The following is a 23,719-nucleotide window of genomic DNA, read 5'->3' as shown; positions in this document are numbered from 1 at the left end:
CTATATACTCAATTTTACACAAACTCACTTGTTCCACGAATACGATTCGACTCAACTCAACTCAATTCAACTTAATTCAACGTTTACATGCTATCTTTCGATTCGCTATCTTCCTTCGACTTCCTGCCTTTCCCGCTACTTTCTACCACGAACCATATATATATATGTGTGTTAGTACATACACCTACTCGGGTAACTATTATTTTATTCGCCGTTATAATCGCAAAGAACACGCGATAAACACCTAGTTCACCTATTTATTCCAACTAACGAATGGAAATACATTGGAAATGTCAACTGCAAATATTTTATATTTTTTTTTCATTTTCGTTTTGACGAATTATCAAAAGGGAGAAAAATAATTTTTTTTCTAATTTGTTAAGTTCATTCGTAAATGTGAAAAAAAAGAAACAAAAAAAAATCTGATAAACATTTAAATCATCTATTTATTCGACAAATATTAAACGAGCAAATCAAATATTTCGTTGCAATACAAATGCAAATATATTTGCAAAGAAATAAATTAGAAAATCAAATACGTAAATTATTTGTTTTAACCAAATAAAAAGAAACAAAAAATATATTTCTCCCTGCCCCTAAATGTTATGTCATAATACGTGGACAAATATCTGATACGTAACAACAACATTAGAATTAAATGTGTGATATAAATTAGAAAATCAAAATATACGTTAGAAAAAAAAAAAGAAAATTATTCTTCGTTCGTCATTCGTAACGTTTTAACAGTAAATGTGAAAACTGTGTAAAATGTGAAAATACGAAACAATCGATAAGATATCGTATCCTGCGAGAAAAGTAACGAGTATAGGTATAGGAAAGAAGAAGAATCAGTTGGGTGTTAAGTTAGAAACCGGAAACTCGGTTCCTCTGACGAGGCAAGACGAAACGAAATTGGCGGAAGTTACGAAGCGAAAACGCTTCGCTCCTGTCGCCTATAAATCAGACTACTACTACCACGAGTTCTTTCCCACCCCTTTCTCCATTTCCGTCTCCCCTTATTTTCTAACAACTTTGTATATTTCTCTCTTTCTCTTTCTGTCATTCTCTCTTTCCGCTTGTATCTACGTGCGTTACGTGATTTTCTTTCTCTCTCCTTTATCATTGTACACCCCTCTTATTTTTATCTTACCCTCACCCTATTTCTTTCTGTCTCAAATTCATGCTGGCCCATATTGTCTAGTTTAACGATCGATACGCTTACTACGCTTCGAAAATGTCGCGAACATAATTTTATTAATGCAAGCTAAAACGCGTATAGGAATGCGAATTATTTCTTATTTTAATCAATACATTCATTTTATTAGATATTGTCCGTTGTATTTCATTGAACTATGATATTAATATTTTAAATAAAAATAACGAATAAAGCTTTGATAATACATTTTCTATGCTCCGAGGTCCCTAATCCCAAAAACGTATTCATAATACGAATATTTAGTTTAATGTTTTTGAAAATTAATATTTCAGGCATTTTCGACTCGTTAATTATGAATCCGACACTATTTTTTTTTCATTATCTGCACATGCACACTTAAAATCGTAAAATAATTGTAACGCAAAGATTTAAACAACATATTTGATATAATTTTCTATTACATTTGCGTATTTGTAATTTTGATAGAATTTATCTTGGTCACATGGATGCTCTAAACAATATATACAATTTTATTCACATTTTTATTCGAAGATCAATCGTAACAAATTAAAAGCAATTGTCAATGAAATAATAAATCATCCAGTGTCATATCATCGATAATTTGGGGAAAAAAAATTGTCTTGGTCATTTAATGAACGATAAATACTATAACAATATTTGTTGTATTTTTCTTCTTTGTACATTAGAGAAGTTGTACATGGATTGATCTTCGATGTATAGTTTGGCATTGGATATTTATCTAACGCCATATTCGTCGATTTGTCACGGTCACATCTGCCGTTTCTACAATATCTTCCACGTCTCGACCCGCACCAACAGATCGTGTTTCATAGCATCTCTTTCTCGACGTTTCCAAAGCTCTTACAATTAAAGAGAGAGAAAAAGAGAGACGCTTTTAGCTAGCATCGTAACTACGCCGAATGGTCCTGCACCGAACTTTTAAAGGTTTCGATCCAAAAAAAAATGAAAAAGATATCGTCAAGGCGATTTGAAAATTTCACTGAAACGCGTCGACGCGAGAAAATGTCGACGTGTGTAACATTTTAAAATCCTTTTATTCTTTTCGTTTTTCTTTTTTTTCGTTTTGTTTTTTCCTTTTTTTTTATATATATATATATATATATATATCATACAGACTAAAAAAATACAATCCGTTCTTTCCCGATACTCGAAGCAAGCAAACGACGATAGATTTACAAAATATTTTATAAAATATGCATACCCTTTCCCCTCCACTCTTTCTCCCCCTTTACTTCTCTTCTTCTTCTTCTTCTTCTTCTTCTTCTTCTTCTTCCATTTAACGGTATGGAATATTTATTATAATCATGGTAGAAAATTATTTCTCTTTATCTCTCTCTTTCTCTGTTTTTCCCCTACACATCGGAACGATATAGGAAACATACATTTTATATCTTATTTATTTATTTATTATTAAACTTGCATAAATGTATGTGTACTTTTATAAAATAAAACCAAAACACAAAATTCGAGATACGTAACTATATTAATGTAAATAAAAAGTAAAGTTACACACAACTGTGGAAATCTGAGAATAAATTTTGGATTTGAAGAAGAAGAAGAAGAAGAAGAAGAAGAAGAAAAAAAAGAAGAATAAGGGTAAAGCAAACGGGAATAAAAAATACAAACTTATATTTATTTGCGACATTAAATCGCGAAGAAGTCTTTTTCCCTTTTCAAGAATAATAAAAAAAAAAAAAGAAGAAAATATAAAACCCTTATATTAAATAGATATTAATGAAACAAAAAAAGAAGATTAAGTATAACAAACCTGTTATAAATTATTTGAAGAAACCGTCATTGAACGCAATAATGAATAATAAAGTAACGAGAGAAAGTGGAAATACAAAAATAAATGTAAAGAAAGGAAATAGGATATTGAATAGGATGAAGAAATAAGCAATGAACAAATTGGAAAGATATAATTCAGATTTATTCGTCCAGCTGATACTTGGACGCTGCTGGCAGAGAGAATATCTCGACTTTCGTTGCGGCGGATCGATAACAGAAACCGGGGTGGGGCATTGTCGTATTCCCTCTGCCTTCCCCTTCTCTAACTCTACCCCTTACCCACCACCCCGTTTAACCACCCCCCTTGGTCACCCTCTCAACGAGCATCCCTGACGCGATCGCGACGCTAAGGGCTCTGACGCTGCCCGCACGTGAATCCCTTCTCTTCCTTTACCCCCACCCCATTCCATTCTACTACCCTGCCACCACTACCACCACCACCACCACCACCACCACCACTACCACCATCACAACTACTATTTCCTCCTACATCACCTCCCACCCCCACCCCCACCTCAATCTCCTCTTTCTCGTTCTCGTTGTCGTCAACGTTATTCTCAACGTTGTAGTTAAATTCGTGTGAGTGCTCGTTCCATAGAACGTTTCTATAAACGGGGGTTGAAATGACCAACGTTAAACGGAATTAAACTTGTTACTTTCTATTCTTCTTTGTCCGTCCATCTGTCTGTCTGTCTGTCTGTCTGTCTTTTTGAATTTCTTTATGTCAGTAATCTCTGTACTATTTTTAAATTTTATTAAGTAATTCCAATTTTGATTAGTAAGAATTAATAATAAAGATAATGAAATATAATTTATCATTTCAAGTATTATGGTATTAATGTAAATTCATTCGCACTAATTCGATGAAAAATTTTCAATTACTCGAAAAAAAAAAAAAAAAAAACTCTCTTTATCTCACTTCTTCTACTTTTTCCCTTTTTCTCTTGTTTTCTTTCTTTGTTATTTTTTTTTTAAATGTTTGCGATTATTAATAAAGTTTGCGAGTAAGAATTAATAAAGAATGTAATAAAGTATTCAATTTATAATTGAGTGTTATTAAATTATTCAAACTTTCGACACGCGGTAACGTAATGAAAACGTTAAATATAAATACTTACAATTTTTATATCATTTAGATATTTCTTTCTCTACATCTGTTTGTCCTTTTTCTGACTATTACAAAGTAATTCAGAGAGAGAGATTCTTATTAATAAGAATTAATAAAAGATAACGAAATATCATTTTTGTATATTATATAATATTATTATTATATTAATAAAACTGATGCGCGCTAACTCAATAAAAATGTATAAAACAATTCAAACGTTTTTTTTTTATCACCTTTAAATTAATTTTTATCTCCGTTCAAATCTCCGCGTAAAACGTATTTTCTAACGTTTACAAAATAATTTAAAAGCTCGTAAAAAATAATAGTTAAATAAAATATGACTTGGGGGACATTATATAAATATTATTATTAAAATATTAATTCAAAATTTGAATACTTCGAATGAATTATATTTCTATCGTCGAGATAAAAAGAGTATCTTTTTTATTTTTTTTCTATAAAATTTTATAGCTTCGGTAATAACGATGATAACGAATGAAACATTTTCTTCCTAAACAATCAACGAGAGAAATATTTATACGAACAATGTCAACCATTGACGCGTAATATTTCAAACGAATATAGGGGAAAGAGAAAAAGAGAGAGAGAGAAAGAGAGAGAGAGAGAGGGAGGGAGAGAGAGAGAGAGAGAGAAATAAAAAAGTTAAAAAAAGGGAGGGGGAAATACCAGTACTGGGACTAATTATTTTTCGTTCAGAAATAACGAATACTACTCACTTACTCACTCTCTCTCTCTCTCTCTCTCTCTCTCTCACACATATATAATTTAAGCTACATAAGCTTTATTATTATTGTTATCTATAGATATATAAATTCGTAGGGGGTTTAATTTATCGGAAAAATTATTACACAAAAATGAAGGTCTTTCAAATATATTCTGCAAATAATGCACACATACTCGCGTACCAACACGAATTGCTTATTCATAAAATGATGATAAAAGAGCTTGTTATAAATAAATATTATCATTTAGAGATCGATGCATAACGAATATATGCAATTATAAGTCGTAAATAATACGTTGTTTACATTATACACCTTTATGAGATACATACAAAAAATGAGCATTATACTTATATTATAGAAAAAAAAGGTAATTTTGCGTTTTTTATGTAATGCAATTCTGATTAAAAAGCATTTATTGACCCAATTATTACGTGAGTGCTTTTTATCATTTAACATATTTTAATAACACATTTTGTTTTATACGATTTCTTTTATTTGAAATTTTTTTATTACGAGAATTAATTATTTTTTTCTCCTTTTTTCTCTATAATAAATCCAGTTAAATGATTTTTTTCAAATAAACTAAATTCATTAATGTACGTGTGTTTATATATGTGTGTTGCAATATTTCATCATAAATAATTAAATGACTAGTAATACAATTATTATTATTATTATATGTATAGTCATAAGATCTAATTCAATATTCTTGTAAATATTATTTTATTATCATTTTATTTTATTATATTATTATTTATTTTTGGAAACACATGCCTTACTTTGGCATAAGTTAACACCTATCAATAAATTCAGATAATTAAAAGATTAAATAAGGTCTAATATCAGGCCTACGATTCAATGATTATTAAAAATCGCATTTATACTCGAATACTTTGAGCAACGAAAAATTGTTCTTATCGTAATATCGTTTCAGATAATATACACATACTAATATGTTAACATGTATCTATAACACATCTCTTGAAATTCTTTGGCTCATGTCCAATCAGAGTCTTCCAACTTAATTCGTCTAACCTCTTGTCAAAACATTTCTAACGCTTTTCACTATCCTCCTGTTAAAATAATTTCAAATTTCTATTATAAATTTTGTTGATTTTTTCGAATATTTTCGATATCGCCCAAAAAGTTACTACTTAGTTTTTATTAATTATTATTTGAAATAGGTAAGAAAAATTTGAATGACAAAGAAACAAATAATACCGGGCACAGGTAAGCGTTGATTGACGGCTTATTCTTTTCGATAGGTACCAACCGCAGACGCACTTTCCTGCACGATATGAAACTCTACTGATAGTTTTTGGGCGGCCGTCCGCAGACTAGGATTTTTCCTATGGAATCGTGTTTTCAAAGACCGCAACTCCGAATCACCGAATAGAAATATATATGCATATATGTATGCATGAATACATGTGTTTGCGTGTGTATACGTATGAGTATTAACACATATATTAGTGTATATCTACATATGTGTATGAATATATGCATGAAATGTATGTTTCTACATATATTCATATACGCATTCAAGATGTTTATATATATATATATATAAATATATGTGTGTGTGTATATGCGCACGTGCGTATGTACGTATGAAAATATATGAATGTATATAAACGTATGTATGAATATATGTTTGTTTGTGTATAAATATTTCTCTATCGTATGGAGATTGTTTTGTGTGTGTGTGTGTGTGTGTGTGGGTGTGTATGTTTGCGCGCGTGGATATATATATAAATGTAAGTGTAGGTATTCATAGGGTAGCTCGATCAAGCGGCCGCAAAAACGGACGCAGGAAAAACCACAGATATCCATTCCATTCCGTAGGTTCGTACGTGAAAGTGCAAAACGCCATGGACGATACTTAATTAAAACGAACGTAAACAAGCACGCGAATCATCGTGCTTCCACCGATACGTTTTATTGCTTCGAATTCCTTCCTTTCTTTCCCTTTTCGAACGCGAACTGGAAACTTCCGTGTTCGATGATATAGGAAAAACATTTCTTACATATCGATATAGAAGATCGAGATCGATATTTATCTGGTTTTCTTATAGAAAACGACGAAACAAAGAAAGAAGACAAATAAAATTATATCTATGTAAGAAAGATATTCGTGTGTTTCTAATTATTTTTTTGTAAAATACTTGTGTTGTATTGTTTTTGTAAATTCACATGTGATGTGCTATTTTGTTTTATTTTAATATATTTATTTTCAATTAATGTGGAAGTATATTTGTAAAACAAATGGTTGGATTAATATTAAATAAATTTTGTAATAAAATTAAAAAAAAAGGATAAGATACCAAATCTTTTTCCATAATTTCAATTGCAACAAGACTTTCCTTAAACTATAACGTTATATTTGACAGGACAAATTAATAATATAAAATGAAATCATAATGAGTAAAAATGTGAAATTGATTAAAGATGATCATCGGACATTTATTGAAATATTTTTATGTCAAATTTATAATAACGTCCATTCGTCAATTAATTTAAAATACTTTGATTTGACATTTGTGAGAATACAAAAAGAAAAGGAATAAGAATAAGAATAAGAAGATAAAAATGAAAGATATCTGTCATCGGGTATTCTGCACGAACGTTTACGTTGATATGTTAAGGTTATCGTAATCGTCGTTTACGTCAACGACGTCGACGTCGTTTTCGTAGCAATTTTAACCGTATATCGATCATCAGCATCGCGACTTTATCGAACTTAGGTCATTATTAAAACGGAAAGAAGAATATTAACGCGCTCTGTGCAGCTTCTTTTCATTAAAATGTTCAATGAAAAGATCATTTTGTACCGAAGAAAAAAACACCTTAATGAAATAGAAACAAAATTAGATTTATATAAAGATACACGTAAACGTCAAAATGTATCCAGGATAAACCTGTTTTTTAATTCTAACAAATTGTTTAATAAATAAATAAATAAATAACATATCACGTTACGGTAATATCGTATTTGTATTAAGTATTATCAATGCTCTTATATTAAATCTAATTATTCTAATAAATAGAAGAAGAAACAATAACAAAATTTCGTATTAACAATAATATAAAATTAAAAGAAGACAATATTGCCAATATTTCTAATCAAAATAATAAATCGATTAATTTACAACTGGTTCACGATTGATCTATATTTCATTGACGTTCATTGCGTTCCTTATTTTATTAGAGAAAAAGTTGATACGAGAAAGATAAGAAAAAAATTAAAAATAATCAAATAAAAGATAAAAGACAATGATCTTTTTCTCGCGAGTCACCACGCGAGTATTTCTCGTGTGTTCCGGAAAGGGGAACACAAAGTTGGATCGATTCTAATCCTTTAGAGAGCTCGAGGGGTGCGGAATGGGGTTGCGTTACTTCGTCCCTTTCTCTCCCCACTATGTGTGTGTGTATGTGTATGTGTGTGTGTGTGTCTCTCTCTCTCTTTCTTTCTTGCTCACATTTTTTTTCTTTTTTCTACTAGGCAGTTAACAGTAGGTACATACGTAGGTAAGTACAAACGTACCGGCTGGCAGTTAGTAAAGCGGCACAAGTCGTATAAAGAGTCTTCACAGACGGAAAAGGAACCGGCAGTTAATCGTGCGTTAGGACGACTAGGTATACCGGGTGACACTTAAAACGAAAGAACGACACCCTACTCAAAAAGAATTACCTACCGAATACACGAGGAATTGATTCTAAAAATATCAACGACAATACAATTATCATCAAAATAGATTCAATAATTGTTAATAATAATAATTATAATGTATAATTAAATTAATAAACAAATTGATCCTTTATATATATATATATATATATATATGTATAATAGAGACAAGAAACAAGCTAACACCAAGTTTCATCGTTTCCGAGTTTTAACCCTAATATAAATTTGCATACACTTTATATACGTACGCGTCTCTTTCCAATTAATTTCTTTATTATTTTCCTATACGGTAATAATAAATATTTAAAAACAAATAAACACTAATAAAGTGTAATTCTTTTCAAACACAATGAAACATTACAATAATAATCGTTCCAAGTAATAAAACATATAAATAAGGTAATCATAGATTACAAAAGATATGGAACAACTAAACACCGAATTTCCAACTATTCAAATTACACACATATACAAGCAAACCTAACTCGTTATATACCCGTAAACGTATCCGTTTACAGACATATCTCATTCTAACTAATTCCAACTCTTATCTTCCCTTTCTCTCTCTCTCTCTCTCTCAATGTTCTCATATATCTCTCTGTTTCTTTCTGTTTCTCTCTTACGTTAGACCGATCGCGATTTTCTCGTTCTCTTTTTCCCCTTCCTCCTTCTCATTCTCTTCCACCTTCTCAGAGCCATCGTCGATGTCGTCGTCGTCGTCGTCGTCGTCGTCGTCAGAGGACGTACGCACGCGCACAAACGAAGAGGCACAAAGCTGTAGGAACGATATCTCTCCTTCTGTACTGTGAGCCAAGCCCAGCGTCCAAGGTGCGTCACGCTCGGAAATATGCGTGCCTGCTTGCTTGCTTTGCTTGCTTGCTTGCTTGCTTGACTGTTCGTTCGTTCGTTCGTTCAGTTACTTGCCCTGCTTGCTTGCCTGCCTGCTTGCTTGCTTGCTTGCCTGTTTGTCTGCCTGTTTGCCTGCCTCCCTTCTTTCCTGCTGGCCTGCCTGCCTGCCTACCTCTCTCCCTCCCTGCCCTCCCGTCTCATCCTCCAACTTGTGCTGCTGTTGCATCGATGCAGGACACATGCATATATATATCAATGGAAGAATCCCATGTGTTAGTTCAAGATCGCATAAAGAAACTCGCCGCACGATTCTTCTGTATTTTAACCTTCTATAGAGTCCCCGCACCGTATGACTTAGAAGTTACATTCCAATATCTTCGAGGTTACTTATGTTAGAATGAATTTGATTTTTTTACTTCTTCCTCCCTCCGATATCGACGGATATCTATAATATTGGTTCTAGTAAATGTTTAGAATCGTTTTTTTTTAGATTTTTAGTTAAAATCTAATATACCGATCAATTTACTATAAGATTTATTTATGAATTTTTTGTTGAAGAGATTTGTATTATTTTCCTTGCGTTGTTCGTAAATTTAGTTTAAGGTAAATTATTCGAATCTAATTTTCATTATCTATAATTAGATACAGAAAGTTAATCAGAATCGTAAGCCATATGAGAATAAAATGTGAATAGAAGTTTTGCGGAAAAATGAAATCGTTTATTTAAACATAATCATCAAATAATTAATCATAACAGATCAACAATTAACTACTGTTTTCGTATTGAACAACATTATTTAAGGATAAATATCAAAACAGAAACGAAGAAAAGTCTTGTTCCGATGTTAGCATTAAAAGATAAAATGCGTTATCTTACTAATGCGGAAGAGGAATAAAAAAAATCAAAATAGAAAAAAAATCCTATAATCTTGATATTTTATCTACCCTATCTGAGAATAAGTAAGCGGACGTTTTGCGAAACGTTAATAACTGAAATATAAATCACAAATCGAAGAATTATATTTAAATGGATTAAAAGGTCCTCCTCTCAGACCCAGATAGGTGGAAAGTTAAGTTACTCTTAGAACTTCGAAGATGACCACGAAGACGACGAAGATGGAAACGATGTGGAAGATGAGAAGAAAAAAAAAGAAAAAGAGGACGAAGAAGAAGATGAAAGAGGAGAAAAAAGAAGAAGGAGAAGAAGAAGAAGAAGCAGAAGAAGGAGAAGAAGAAGAGGACATATAACGAGGAGAGATCTCGGCTCACGTCCAACGCATGAACACGCATGCAAACGCACGCACACATATGCACACATACGCACACGCGTGCACAAGTTACTCGCGTGACGCAAACGCCGGCCTCTGTGATTGTAAGATCTTCTGGCTGGTGCGACGAACGATTCTCCTTGCTTGTTAAAGAAAGAAAGAAAAAGAAAACGAGAGAGGGAAAGAGAGAAAGAGAGAGGATAAGAGAGGGGGAAGAGGGAGGGGTAGAGAGAGAACGTCGATACTCTCTTTCCATCAACGTATTAGTCGGCTCAGCATAGTCGACTAACTATCCAGACGTACCATCATCGAGTATCCGCCTTTCTCCCCCCCCCTCTTCGTCCTCCACCTCCTCCTGTATCCCCCTCCTCGTCAATCAATCCGTTTTTTTCATTGACTCTTCATTTAAAGCTACGAGATAAATTTTGGAGATGAATTTTTCATTCAAATGAATTAATCGTTGCTTATATGAAATATCATTTACGGTTTGGTTAACAAATTAACTTTTATTCGTATTATTATACCTGTCGATAGAAAACAATCGATATTTTCTCGTTATATGAATATTTTCAAAATTTTGTTATATCTCTAATAATATATTTTTTTTTATTTAGGATATATATATATAAATTTGTTTGGAAAATAGTATTTTATTTGTTATTAGAAGTATTATTTGTACAAATTACTCCTGTGAATCACTGTAAATGAAAATTATTTAAATAGTACAATATTAGTATGATAATATTGAATTATCGGATGAATAATGAATAGTATTTTGTATCTGCATTAATAATGCAACAGCATTTGAATAAATAATAGTATGTATCATAATAAGTATTATCGTATTGGGTTAGATAATTTACGACATTTTACGTATTTTCTTATCTAAATAAGATAATAACATATTAATAAATAAACATTGTCTACTAATAAATGTAACGACAGTACGATAATATTAGGTGAGTCAATGAGTTATGACACTTTTTATGTACACTTTTTTTTTTTATCTAAATTAGACAATAACATTGTAATAAAATAATACTCATAGAATAATAATAGTATTGCACTAATTTATATGTAGATTGTAATAAATAACATATAAAGATTGCTTAAGCAAACAGCGTCAGTAAATATCTACAATAATATAATATTGTATCAGCAAAAGAAATTATACTTGCACATTTTTTATCATATCCAAATAAGACAACACGGAGACAAAAAAAAGAAAAAAAAAGAAAAGAAAATATTCTATTTGCACACGCATCATATGTGATGGCAATTATAGTAACGACTGTAGTAAATCAAAAAATAATGCAAACTTATTTTATGATTATTTTTTTGTTTTTTAAATAATATCAATAATTTTAATCTATTTCAAAATAAATCATAAAATTCATTACTCCAACTTGTTGACTCATTGTCAGTCAAACGTCGTAATTGCCTGTATTATCGCAATACACATATACATTTATACCCAAATAATACTTCAAATAAACAATATTAATATATTATAATTAAATCATTATAATAATCGGCAAATAAATAATATCACAAATTTTAATATTTCATATACAAAATAAAATAACAAAACAGATTTGGTAATACGTAGAGCGAAATGAATTAGACGATGATAGAAAAACGGCGACATGAAGAGAGAGAAAGAGAGAGAAAGAAAGAGAGATAGAGAGATAGAGAGAGAGAAAGAGAAAAGAAGATTCTATAATATAAGTGTACGTGCGTGTGTACAAAGGCGCGCGCGCGCGCACCTTCCTTCGTTCGAAAAGCCGACCACCGATCCGGATCGCATTCTATTTCTCTCTCTTTCTCTCTCTCTCTCTCTCTCTCTCTGGTTCTCTCTGTGGAGAATACGAAGCAAGGATACGGTAGAAGGTAGAAGGGGGAGGAAAGGGGCGGAAGGGTGAGGAAGAGGGAAATGAGGGGAGGGAGAGGCCCGGACACACAGAGAGAGACAGAGACAGAGACAGAGAGAGAGAGATAGATAGAGAGAGAGAGAGAGAGAGAGAGAGAAACGTAGAGGAGAGATCGATCGTGTGGAGGCAGGCGACCAGAGAGTCGCGAGTTCCTCGTTTTCGTCACAGTTTCCATGCCGTTCTGCGAGACGCTTTTGGAAAGGCTTCTCTAATGGCGCTCGTCGACGTGATCTCCCTTCGGTTTGAAATTCTTCAGAGATGGGGAGAGGGGACAATGAGAAGAGAGTGAGAGAGAGAGAGAAGGAGGAAAGGAGGGAGGATACAATCGTATATGTGAACGTTGACAAGAGAATGATGTTTCTTTTGTTCGTTTCATTGTGGTGTATTATTTTATTTATCCTATTTATATTTTGTAGTAATTTTTATATCATTTATTTTTAACAGGTGTATTTCGTTTGAAATTCTTGAGAGGGGGATGAAATTCGTGTTCGCGTGCGTTTATTTTTTTGAATCGATTGATATTACGCGTGCATTTGTTTATTGTATTACGTAAGATTAATAATTAATAATATTTATCAATTGTATATATACAAATAAGTTGGGATGTTTTTAAATGTTGAATTTATGCGTGTATATTTTGTTGTTTCAATAAAAATATGCGTGCACGTACGTATATAATATTTTGTAAAATTTTATTTAAATTATTAATTTATTAATACCTTTGGGAATAATGTGAAGATACGAATGTTAATGTTCAAAATGATCTACGAAGTTATATTTTTTATCTTTTATTATTAATGTCAATAATTTGATGGCAACGCGTGTAAATTTTTCTTTCTGCGATCATTTAAATTACCAATTATTCAGTTATTATATCTATTGATAAAAAGGCCATGATTCTAACGTTTAGAATTTTATCGAGAATGAAGCATTTGTTTATTTTTATGCGTTAATATAAATATGTTATCGATATTTAATCGAATTATTAATCGATTGTTTTATACCGATAAAGTATCAATAAAACACGTTGATAGTTACATCAAGAACTCCGTTTAGAAAATATGACTTTTTTCCGTCAATAAGAATTATGTTAATGTATGTAGATTATCCTGTTTAAAGATCAATAAAATGATCCATTTAGATAATGTAAGTTGTAATAAAATAAACATTTGTTTTTGCCCTCCCCCATTATCAAATTAATATACATCAAATGTTCATAAATAAGTGAGTGGGTTTAAAAGTTCTTAGTCTCATTTTTTTATCAGTCAAGTTCACTTTCATTTTTGAAAAAAAAAAAAAAAAAAAAAAAGCAAGTTTTAATTTTTTTGTTCAGGCTTAAAACTTTTTAACTTGCCCTCGTATATATTAGACAGTTAAAAATGTGTCAGCTATTTTGACTTACAAATGAATTCATGAATTCACACCAATGTACCGGTAGAAAGTGAAATGAATAAAAATGATATCGTTAAATTTCAATCATATTTGTATACAGATACACCCGCAAACGTTACCGGTCAAAAGTTTAGGATCGTTTACCAATTTTCGTAAAAAATCGAATATATCGATCAATTATTAAACTATCAATCGTTATTATTACTTGAAAAATGCGTGTTTTGAACGAGCCTTCCTATCAGCTAAATCATTATTAATTACTATAGCATGTAAATCAAAAAATGACTTTATCTTTACCATTTAACTTGTTCACAAAATTTCTAATCCGTTTGCAAATTATTTTTTATAACATACTCGTTCCTTGATCATACATAAATATAAAAAAATATTAAAAAAAAAATCCTACTTACGCGGAGTAAATTCAAAAATGCATAGAGCACGTTTTCTTCAAAATACAATATACTACCGTGTTTCACACGTAATTTACTCAAAGATTTCATGATTTCAAAGATTTTCAAGAATTTTTGACCTAGTATTATAGAAAGAAAAATATAAACTTTTAGAAGGAAGGTGAAGAAATTTTACTTTATACTTTTAAAGGCATTTTCGTTTGGGTTTAATCGATCGAACTGTCACTTCCGATAAAGAATAAACGTCGAGAACGTGTACCGCGAATAGCCGTGTCCCATGGCAGGTGTCGGTACTGGCAACACGAATTAATTAATAGCCAGGGCAACTGTTATTTAGTTTAATTAGTCCGAACGCGTTATGCTTGCCATAAAAATAGTGATCTTCCATACCGATTAACGTTATGTCTTTCTTTCTCTCTCTATCTCTCTCTCTTTGAGAGGCACATGGTTATCGTTATATAAATCTACCCCTCGTGTAACAGGATTTGCAAAGCTTTTGTTATTCTGTTTTTATTCGACCACACTGACTGCCTACTGAAACACGAAGCTTTCGATCTCTCTCATTGCATTTTGGTTACGTGTGGTAGACTACGGTACAGTACGGTAGAAGTGCGGTCCAATCGAATAATTACAGTGCTAGTTCTGTGCTTTCTTTCTCATCCTCTCGTTCTGTTATTGTTATTGTTGTTGTTGTTGTTGTTTTTGTTGACGTTGTTGTTATTTCAAGTAAGCTAGTAATGTGAGAAATGCGAATCTAATCTGCAGAAATGAAATTTAATCAAACGAGACATTATTCTGTTATTTAAATTACAATATAAAATACTATTTCACTTTAAACTCGTTAAATAATAATAATAATAAATATAAATATATATATATATAAAACAAATGTATAAATAGTATTTCACTTTGTAACGTTTATTCATTTAAATTCAAAAATATCGAAGAAATTTAGATTTATCTAAAGCGAACTATAGTACAATGTGATTAATCCATAAGTTGTTTCTATTCTTCGAGTAGAATATGTCAAGTGACAGGTACAACGAATGAGAAAGAGGGAGAGAGAGAGACGATTAAGGAATACCTATAATAAATACATCATTGTTTATTGTTTATCCATTTCGAACGAAAAACAATATGTCAACAAATTAATTATTCAAATTACAATAGATAAGATCTATAATTATAACAAATAACGTTATGACAAATCCATAATTATGATAAATTCTCTTTAATCTTCAAGTATACACATATAATATAAACGTACCAATGCACGTTGAAAGAGAGCATGATCTCTAAAAAAAAAAAAAAAAAAAATAAAAGCCTACAATTTGAACCTAACTTTCAATTATATTTTTTCTCGTTTAGATTGAGAAAAAAAAACAAATCGTCAACAAGTTACATATATAGAGAAAATCTAATAAAAATCAAACGATGATTTGACAAATTCGTAACGTTCGTTCTTTCCAACATACTTCCCGAGAGTTAAACGTAAGTAACTTACGCACGCTCATAAAGAGTAACGATTGAAAAAAAAAAAACAGAAAGAGATTAAGAAAAGAGTAAGAATCGTCTCTCTCCGAATCGACGAGCTTAAACTTCGTGGCAGGTTTTAAACGTTGATTCGAATCGACACGGTAGGAAAAATAAATTTCAAGATGGCAAAACTACTTTTTCGTATGTAGGTGTCCTTTCCGAGCTGTGCTGCGAGACAAGATGGAAGTGAGAGAGAGAAAGAAAGAGAAAGAGAGAGAAAGAGAGATTACAAGAAACGTACTGTGAGAAAAAGAAAAATAAAGATATGGAAATAAAAAGAGACAAAGAGAGAGAGAGAGAGAGAGAGAGAGAGACAGAAAGATACAGAAAGAGATAGATAGAAGAAGAGAGAGAGAGAAAGACAGAAAGAAGAGAAACAGAGAGAGAGAAAGATATAGAAAAAAAAAGAAAAATACAAAAAGAGAAGGAAACATAAAGAGAGATATAGAAAGAGAAAATCGTGGCCGATCAACACACCAGCTTGGAATTTGCTAGGCTGACTCTCTCGTATTTGACCGAGGTAAACCGCTTTGCTCTTCCCAAAATAATTCTTACCGTTCCCCGAACCGTACACTCCTTCTTCTTCTTCTTCTTCTACCCTCCTCCTCCTCCTCCTCCTCCCCCCCACCGCCCCTATTCGTCTCTTTTACCCCTCCTTTACTCCTCGTTCACTCTCTTCTTATATAATTGCGTCTTTATCCGCACATTTAACATCCCCCAAATGACGTATCACGACAGTGGCCGATGATAACGTTCTCGTTTTCGCGCGCGCACGCTAGAATATGGTCGATCGATCGCGAAACGAGCTTCCTACTGCCACTGCTACACACCTCCAATCGTCTGGGGCTTCTAAAGGCTTTCCTAGAACTTGCTAGAGACCAAACCTCTCCCTCTCTCTTTTTCTTTCTTTCTTTCTTTCTTTCTTTCTTTCTTTCTTTCTTTCTATCTATTCTTTTCTATCTTTCTCTTCTTCTTCCACTTCTTCCTTTCTTTTTATTTTTTTTTATTCGCTCAAGAAAACATTTTCTATTAGCACTTCGTACGATTCTTTTCTTCCCTTTATGTAATAAATTCTTACGATTTTGTTGTCGTTTATATATCATATTAATTTATTTTTAATTTAGAGTCAGGATAAATCGATTATTCGATTATTTTCGAAAAATAAAATAACGTATTATTTTGCGAGATCTATCTAAAATCGAATCGTTTGTTTAATAAAATTTCTTTTTTATCTTCGTTAAGTTAAATTGATTTTATTGTTTTATTATTTATGTGTCGGAATATATTTATCCCCCTGTTGGGAAGTGTGATATGGCTGAGAGGCAAGGCTTAATTGCTGTCGTCTATAAGGAAGGAAATAACTAAACGTAAATGTAATTATGCTAATTAGAATTTTATTGGTAGAATATATAACGTTTGTCTATCTCTACCGAGTAAATTTGTTTTATTCGGAAAAAAAATTGCCAACTATTTTATTATTATATGTCGTTAAAATAAAAATCGATACCGTTATTATTTTATTTCTATTATTTTAATTGGTAGAGAGATATTATTTTTTTCCGTTGTTAATCGTGATATCATAGCTAAACAAAACGTAACTGTTATTATAAGGAAATTACAAACAGAGATAGATAGATAGATATTGAATTGTAATTATGCAAATTGCAATTTTATTCGTAAATTATTTAACGGTCATCAGACTAATTTAAACTGTTTAACACAACCTCCCCTGTGATTCACAATTTCAAATGTAAAATACAATTAAATTAAAAATTACGAGAACAAATTTTTCTATTAAAATATCCCCATCAATTACCTAGCATCGATTAATTTGACGTAAAAGAAACAAATTGTATTTGAATTAAAGTCACACGCACACACACACACACACACACACAAACACACACAAATATTTAATGATAATCAACGATGCCTTATCAACCACTCGTATGGATTATTAATTGGAGATAAAAAAAAAAGGAAAGAAAAACAGTTCTCACGAATAAATTTCCCATATTCTTTTTACTTCTGTTTGTTTTTAAATGTCGAAATCAAAGTATGGGGTGGTAGGAGACCGAGTAAAAAAAGATAAAAATGAAAATGAAAAGAAAAGAGAGAGAGAAAAGAAAAAAAAGAAATGTTGGCATCGACCGGTCAGCCTTGTTCCAAATATCAAGAACGCGTTGGGTCGATAATGCGTCGGAGAGTAAGTTGCCAAAGTAATCGATTCGCGTATATATGTATATATGTATACGCATATACAGAGTATCCAAAAAGATTGGGACCAAATTTATACTACCTACGTGTTACTGTGGTCAAATAGATGAAAAAAGTTCGGATAAACTTATACCCGAAAATGCTTTATTGGAAAGATATAAATATTCACAGATTAAGCATTGATAAATATGTTTGTAATATTTTAAATCAAGGATGGGTTGTGAATGGCTATATAATATAATAAATAAATTAATTATTATTATTATATACATATATATTGAAAGTTTTATAATATTAATAATTGAAATATTAAATTTTGTAATCTAAATAATTTGAATATACAATTGTGTAATTAAAATAATTGGAAAATTTTTACATATAACACTTATTAACATTAATAATTGTAATGTAAAATATTTAAACGATCAATTTTACATATTAAATAAATACAATTTGAGATAATATATGTGTATTTAAAGTTGGAATAAATAATAAATCATAAAATCAATCTTTCCAATATTTTAATTCAATACATTGTGACAATTACTTTTACCTATACATCTATAACAAAACTCGTTTATTAAACGAGAAAGAGAGATGGAAATAGAATGATGCAATGTAATGATTCAGATTAATAAATGATCGAGAGTAAAATAAGGAAAGTAAAATAATATCTGAATATCGAAAGTGACGAAGCTTCTTTCGATTAATACATATTCCTTAATGATTTCGTTATATTTATTAGTCTGTAAAAAAGAACATAAAAGAAAAACAGAAATAGAGAGAGAGAGAGAGAGAGAGAAAGAGAGAGAGAGAAGAAAATGAGATAAGATGAGATAAGTTGAATCGAAATACCTTAATACAGTTACAAATTTATATAACAAAATGACGAATACGTGAAAACCCGATTAGACACTTGACAATATTCTTATCATTAGAGACAACTGCAAACTAAATAATCTCCGTCTTTTTCTAAACTATTACGAGATTACCTAAGATTATTATTTCAATACTTTCATAACGTTAAAATGACTTTAATCGGAATGACAATTCGATAAAATTTGAAGAATTTAACTCGTAACGTAGGCTTTTACTCGCTCACATTTAAACGAAACTAATCTAAAATTGTTCATGTATCATTCTCTCTCTCTCTTTCTCTATCTATCTATCTATCTATCTAACATAAATATCTAAAAATCTATTCATCTCTGTCTAACGTTAAAAGAAAATTCTTGCAAAGTAACGCATGTTATGATGATTGCAATGACACATTGCGAGTACAATGACGCATAAAGTAAAACAAAGATAGAAGTATTGCTAGTTTCAGCATTAGAAAATTTTTTTCTCTTTCTCTTAAACTCTTACTGTTTCTCTCTCTCTCTCTCTCTCTCTCTCTCTCTCTCTCTCCCTCTTCCCCTCTCTCTCTCTCTTTTCCTTTCTAGTACCGAACGCGCTCAATAATCCCGATGTCTTGAAAGGTGATCACGAAACCGTGACGAGAAGCCGTCGGAGCGAGTCGCCGTGTCTTCGTCAAGATAGAGAGAGAAAGAGAGAGAGAGAGAGAGAGAGAAAGATGGAGGTGGAGGTAAAGTTAAAGAAAGAAAAGAAAGGAAAGAGGTCCCCTGCTTCCGCTCTCGATCGTCTCGACCGTTCCGAAAGTACGAACGTTTTTCTATGTATTGTAAGCTAAAATAATACACACGAATCCATGTTTGTATGTATATATATATTTATGTGTGTGTAAATTTGTATATACATACACGGTGAAACTCATTGTTTTCGCCACTTCGAGAGAATATTTGCAGAACGGTTAACGACCGTGAGAGGAGGAAGAATGAACGTATGTACGAACGAACGAACGAACGAACGATCGTTCTTATTTACTAGTACTTTCAAATTTTACTTATTGTCGTTAATAATTATCGAAAAATGTTTATTACAAAATATATGTGTGTCAGAAATAAATAAGATAAATCAATGTCGGTTTAAAGATAATGAAAATACACGAAGTAAAGAAAATATATTTTATAGGAGTTTTGTGATGAAGAGGAGAGAGAAAAATACATTATATATATATATATATAATATTAGTATTAAGATAAGACAAATAATTAAATAAACAAACAAATACTTTTAATATAACTTTTATCTGTTATTTGGAATACATATCTATATATTTATGTATAAAAGTAAAATAAATAGATATAACTTTATATCTTAATAATAAGATTAGAAAAAATAGAAAAAAATATATATATTTTATCGATTGAAAAAGAAAAAAAAAATAGGATAATGAAATGATATGAAACTATTTCTCTTTCTCTATTACTAATTTCAAAGAAGAAAAAAAGAAATAATAAGCATTCGTGGAATAAAGCGTAGGCAAGTAAAACCACGTACACGCGTTTACGCGTAGGTGTGTATCGATAGTACAGCAAATGAGGAACAGAAATAGTAATAGATATATAGTGAAATAGAGAGAGAGAGGAAAAGAGAGAATTAAAGTTAAAGTAGTAACGAAATACAGCAAATCGATGTACGGATGCAAGACCGGATGACGTGCGTGCAAGAAACACTTACGTTACGGAAAGTCCAACTCTGTAGCTTGAGATTTTCTCTTCGTTCTATGACACGAGTATTATTCCTTCCTTTTACAATTTGTATTACTTCAAATACGAATGCGATGATTAATTATTACCTACATATATATATATATATATATATATATATATATTACACTCACACGAGAGAGAAAATATCCATTCGCGATATTATTCAATCCCAAAAAATGATTTGGTTATTTTCTAATTAATACAAAAAATAACCCATGTCCTATTGAAAACAAACAAGAAATAAAAGAACAAAGAAAGAAACCAAAAAAATTAGATGAATCATCCTATGGGATAACGAGACAAAATAAATGAATCATCCCATGGGATAGAAAAATATACTACTGGAATTATCATCAAAAATTATTTCAACTGTCTCGAGTGAATCAGTGTTATTAATTTTGTTTATACTTTAATATATAAATTAGTATAAAATTTGTTAAAAATAGTTTATTTATATTAATTTGACAAAAAGTATATAAATGAAGATTTATTTCTCTCTTACAATGGCATATTATCGATAACCGATTATTAATATTAACAGAAGTAGGATATAATTAATTTATCGTTGACAGTTCTAATATCAAGTTTGTTGTTTTTTTTTTCCTTTTTTGTCTGTATAATAAATTGATCGAATTATTTATTCACTCGATATTATTATCGTTATTAACACTCGTTCACTTTTGATTTTCATTTGAAATATATTCCGAGATCGTTGGCAGGAAACCAAAAAAAAGAACAAAGAAAGAAAAAGAGAGAGATATACTTTTAAAGAAACAAAAATCGGTTGAAATCGTAAAAGACGAAGGTAAATTCCACGTGGCTCTCGTACGAGGAGAATCGTGCAGACTGATTCGAGCAAAGAGGACGGATCTCGGTGAAGGCCCGAGAACCGAATGCTTGCTGCTGGATCGAACAAGAAACGCTAAAGAAAGACAGAGAGACAGAGAGACAGAGAGAGAGAGAAAAAGAGACAGAAAACACGAACACGATTGGAGGTAAGAGAGAAGCAGGTAAGAAGTTCCCCGTCGTTGATGAACGAGAAACGCGATTACTATCTTTCCGTGCTAGTTTACTCTCGAGAAAAAAAAGAAAAATATATATATATATTTTCTAATGTTGCGAGATTAGAAGGTAGATAACATGTGTATATATATATATATATATACATATATATATATATATTTAAGAATTTTACTAATTATCCGAATATATAAATATAAGTATTTACAATAAAAAGAAAACTTTCATTGATTAATTAAATATATTTATACATACACACACTATGATAGAAAATATAATGTAATATAATAAATATATATATGTATAATTAACATTTTATTTATATTTATTATATTATTATATTGAGGTATACGTTATATACATAATAAATTTGTTTATAAGAAACTATTTAAACTTAAACTATCCCTATAAAAATATAAACTCTAATAATACCTTCGCAATATTGATTTAAAGGTAACGTATTTAAAGAACACACAACAGACAAGAAAAAATAGAAGAAAAAAATTGGCAATATACGTATTTTCAAAGAACCGTACGGATATCGTCGTCGTGTTCCCTTTCCTGTCAACGCATAGTAAAGTAATACATACCTGATTGCACAAATGACTGAGCTCATCGAACGCATGACGTCAACAAGAGCGTGCTCTTCTATCGTAGAATTACAACGATTAAATCCTCGTCCTTGTAAATGTAATCGGTGTATTTTACGGATAGGAGATTTTCGACACACGTAGAAGTAGACAAATATAAAAGTAGACAAATATATTATGTCTCTTCTTGATGTTAGACTTTTCAAACGAAGAATACGAAGAAGAATACGAAGAAGAGAGAAAAAAATAAGAATATGTCAGAAGGCACGTCAATGTCGTTCCTAGCTTCGTAATAACATCCTCTTCTCTCGCCTAATCATATTCTCTCCGACGCATATCATAATGCACGAATTGTATTCCGCACATTTTGTGTCGTACACTGCTATTACTCACTAGCAACTCCCTCTAACTATTTTTCCACTGTAATATAGAGGATACAACTTTTTTTCACGTATCAACTTCACTAGGATAAATTTTTAAAGAAGGAAAAAAAGAATAGGAGGAAAACAACGATCGATCATCTTCATCCCACTGATTCACACGCGCGAGTAAACAACGAGCGAACCAACTATCTCTCACTCTAAAGTGTCGTTTCCTTTTCCACTATAAATAACAAAGAGAAAGTAAATCATCGAATCGAATAGAAGTCACATTAAGCCGAATACAAAAGAACCAATAATATTGAGGCACTTGCAAAATAAAAAAATAAGATAATACAAAATCTCTAACTTGTAAACTCGATGTTAGAGAGGATACGATGATAAAGAAAAGAATAAAACATAATACAACGGTATAAACGCGTCTATGTATATATATATATATATGTGTGAAGGCAGCTGCTATTGCTGCTGCTTGCGCTGCTGCTAACAGCTTTAAACGAAAACGAGTGCAACGCACGCACGCACGCACTTATACGTAAACACGCGACAGAGATACAAACACGACCGCTGCTCGACGCACACTGCCATTAGCGGGACCATCGCCATCGCACATATCCCCACCACTATTCCCACCGCCACCACCGCCGCTGCCGCCGCTGCTACCCTCACTACTAGTAGCGCCAATCCCACTACTACTAGAGCGGTACCACCACACCACTGGCAGTACTCTCGGCACGACACGGAAAGGGGTAACTGCGCGTCGTACGTACCACGTGCTTCGTACTCTGAACGTGCGGTTGGCCAGGCCAGACTTTCCCGCTCGGCCGCATGTGTGCCGCCTTGCATGCATCTCTCTACGTGTGTTTATTCCCTCCCTCCCTCCCTCCCTCCATTTCCCATAAACCACCCTCCCTCCCACTCAACCCTTCACTCCGTCTATTGCGCTTTCTAAGCGTTTACGTGTGCGCACGATGACACTCCGAGAT

The 23,719-nt window shown here is 31.6% G+C and overlaps 1 protein-coding gene and 1 long non-coding RNA gene across 14 annotated transcripts in view; one reads left to right on the top strand and one right to left on the bottom strand.

The window, feature by feature from the left end:
• LOC122522348 (bromodomain adjacent to zinc finger domain protein 2B-like) overlaps positions 1–23,719 on the bottom strand; it is a 140,090-nt gene that overhangs the window by 54,063 nt on the left and 62,308 nt on the right. The window contains exons 1-2 of one of the 13 annotated variants that reach the window (XM_043643395.1): positions 23,083–23,301; positions 22,354–22,956 (exon numbers count right to left, since the gene is read on the bottom strand). The exons of 11 other annotated variants lie outside the window; for them this stretch is intronic. The gene's annotated coding sequence lies outside the window, so the exon portion shown is untranslated. Of the gene's footprint in view, positions 1–22,353; positions 23,302–23,719 lie in introns of those variants that run through there. One more of the 13 variants, XM_043643394.1, reaches the window with a different exon arrangement.
• On the top strand, positions 12,696–13,207 carry LOC122522350. Its single transcript, XR_006305034.1, has 2 exons — positions 12,696–12,941; positions 13,021–13,207. It is a non-coding gene; the product is annotated as an uncharacterized LOC122522350 (long non-coding RNA).

The sequence above is a fragment of the Polistes fuscatus genome, unplaced genomic scaffold (genome assembly GCF_010416935.1).
Source record: "Polistes fuscatus isolate 324 unplaced genomic scaffold, CU_Pfus_HIC Scaffold5, whole genome shotgun sequence".
Taxonomy (NCBI): domain Eukaryota; kingdom Metazoa; phylum Arthropoda; class Insecta; order Hymenoptera; family Vespidae; genus Polistes; species Polistes fuscatus.
The sequence above is the reverse complement of the archived record's forward strand: the minus strand, read 5'-3'. Positions and strand labels throughout refer to the sequence as shown.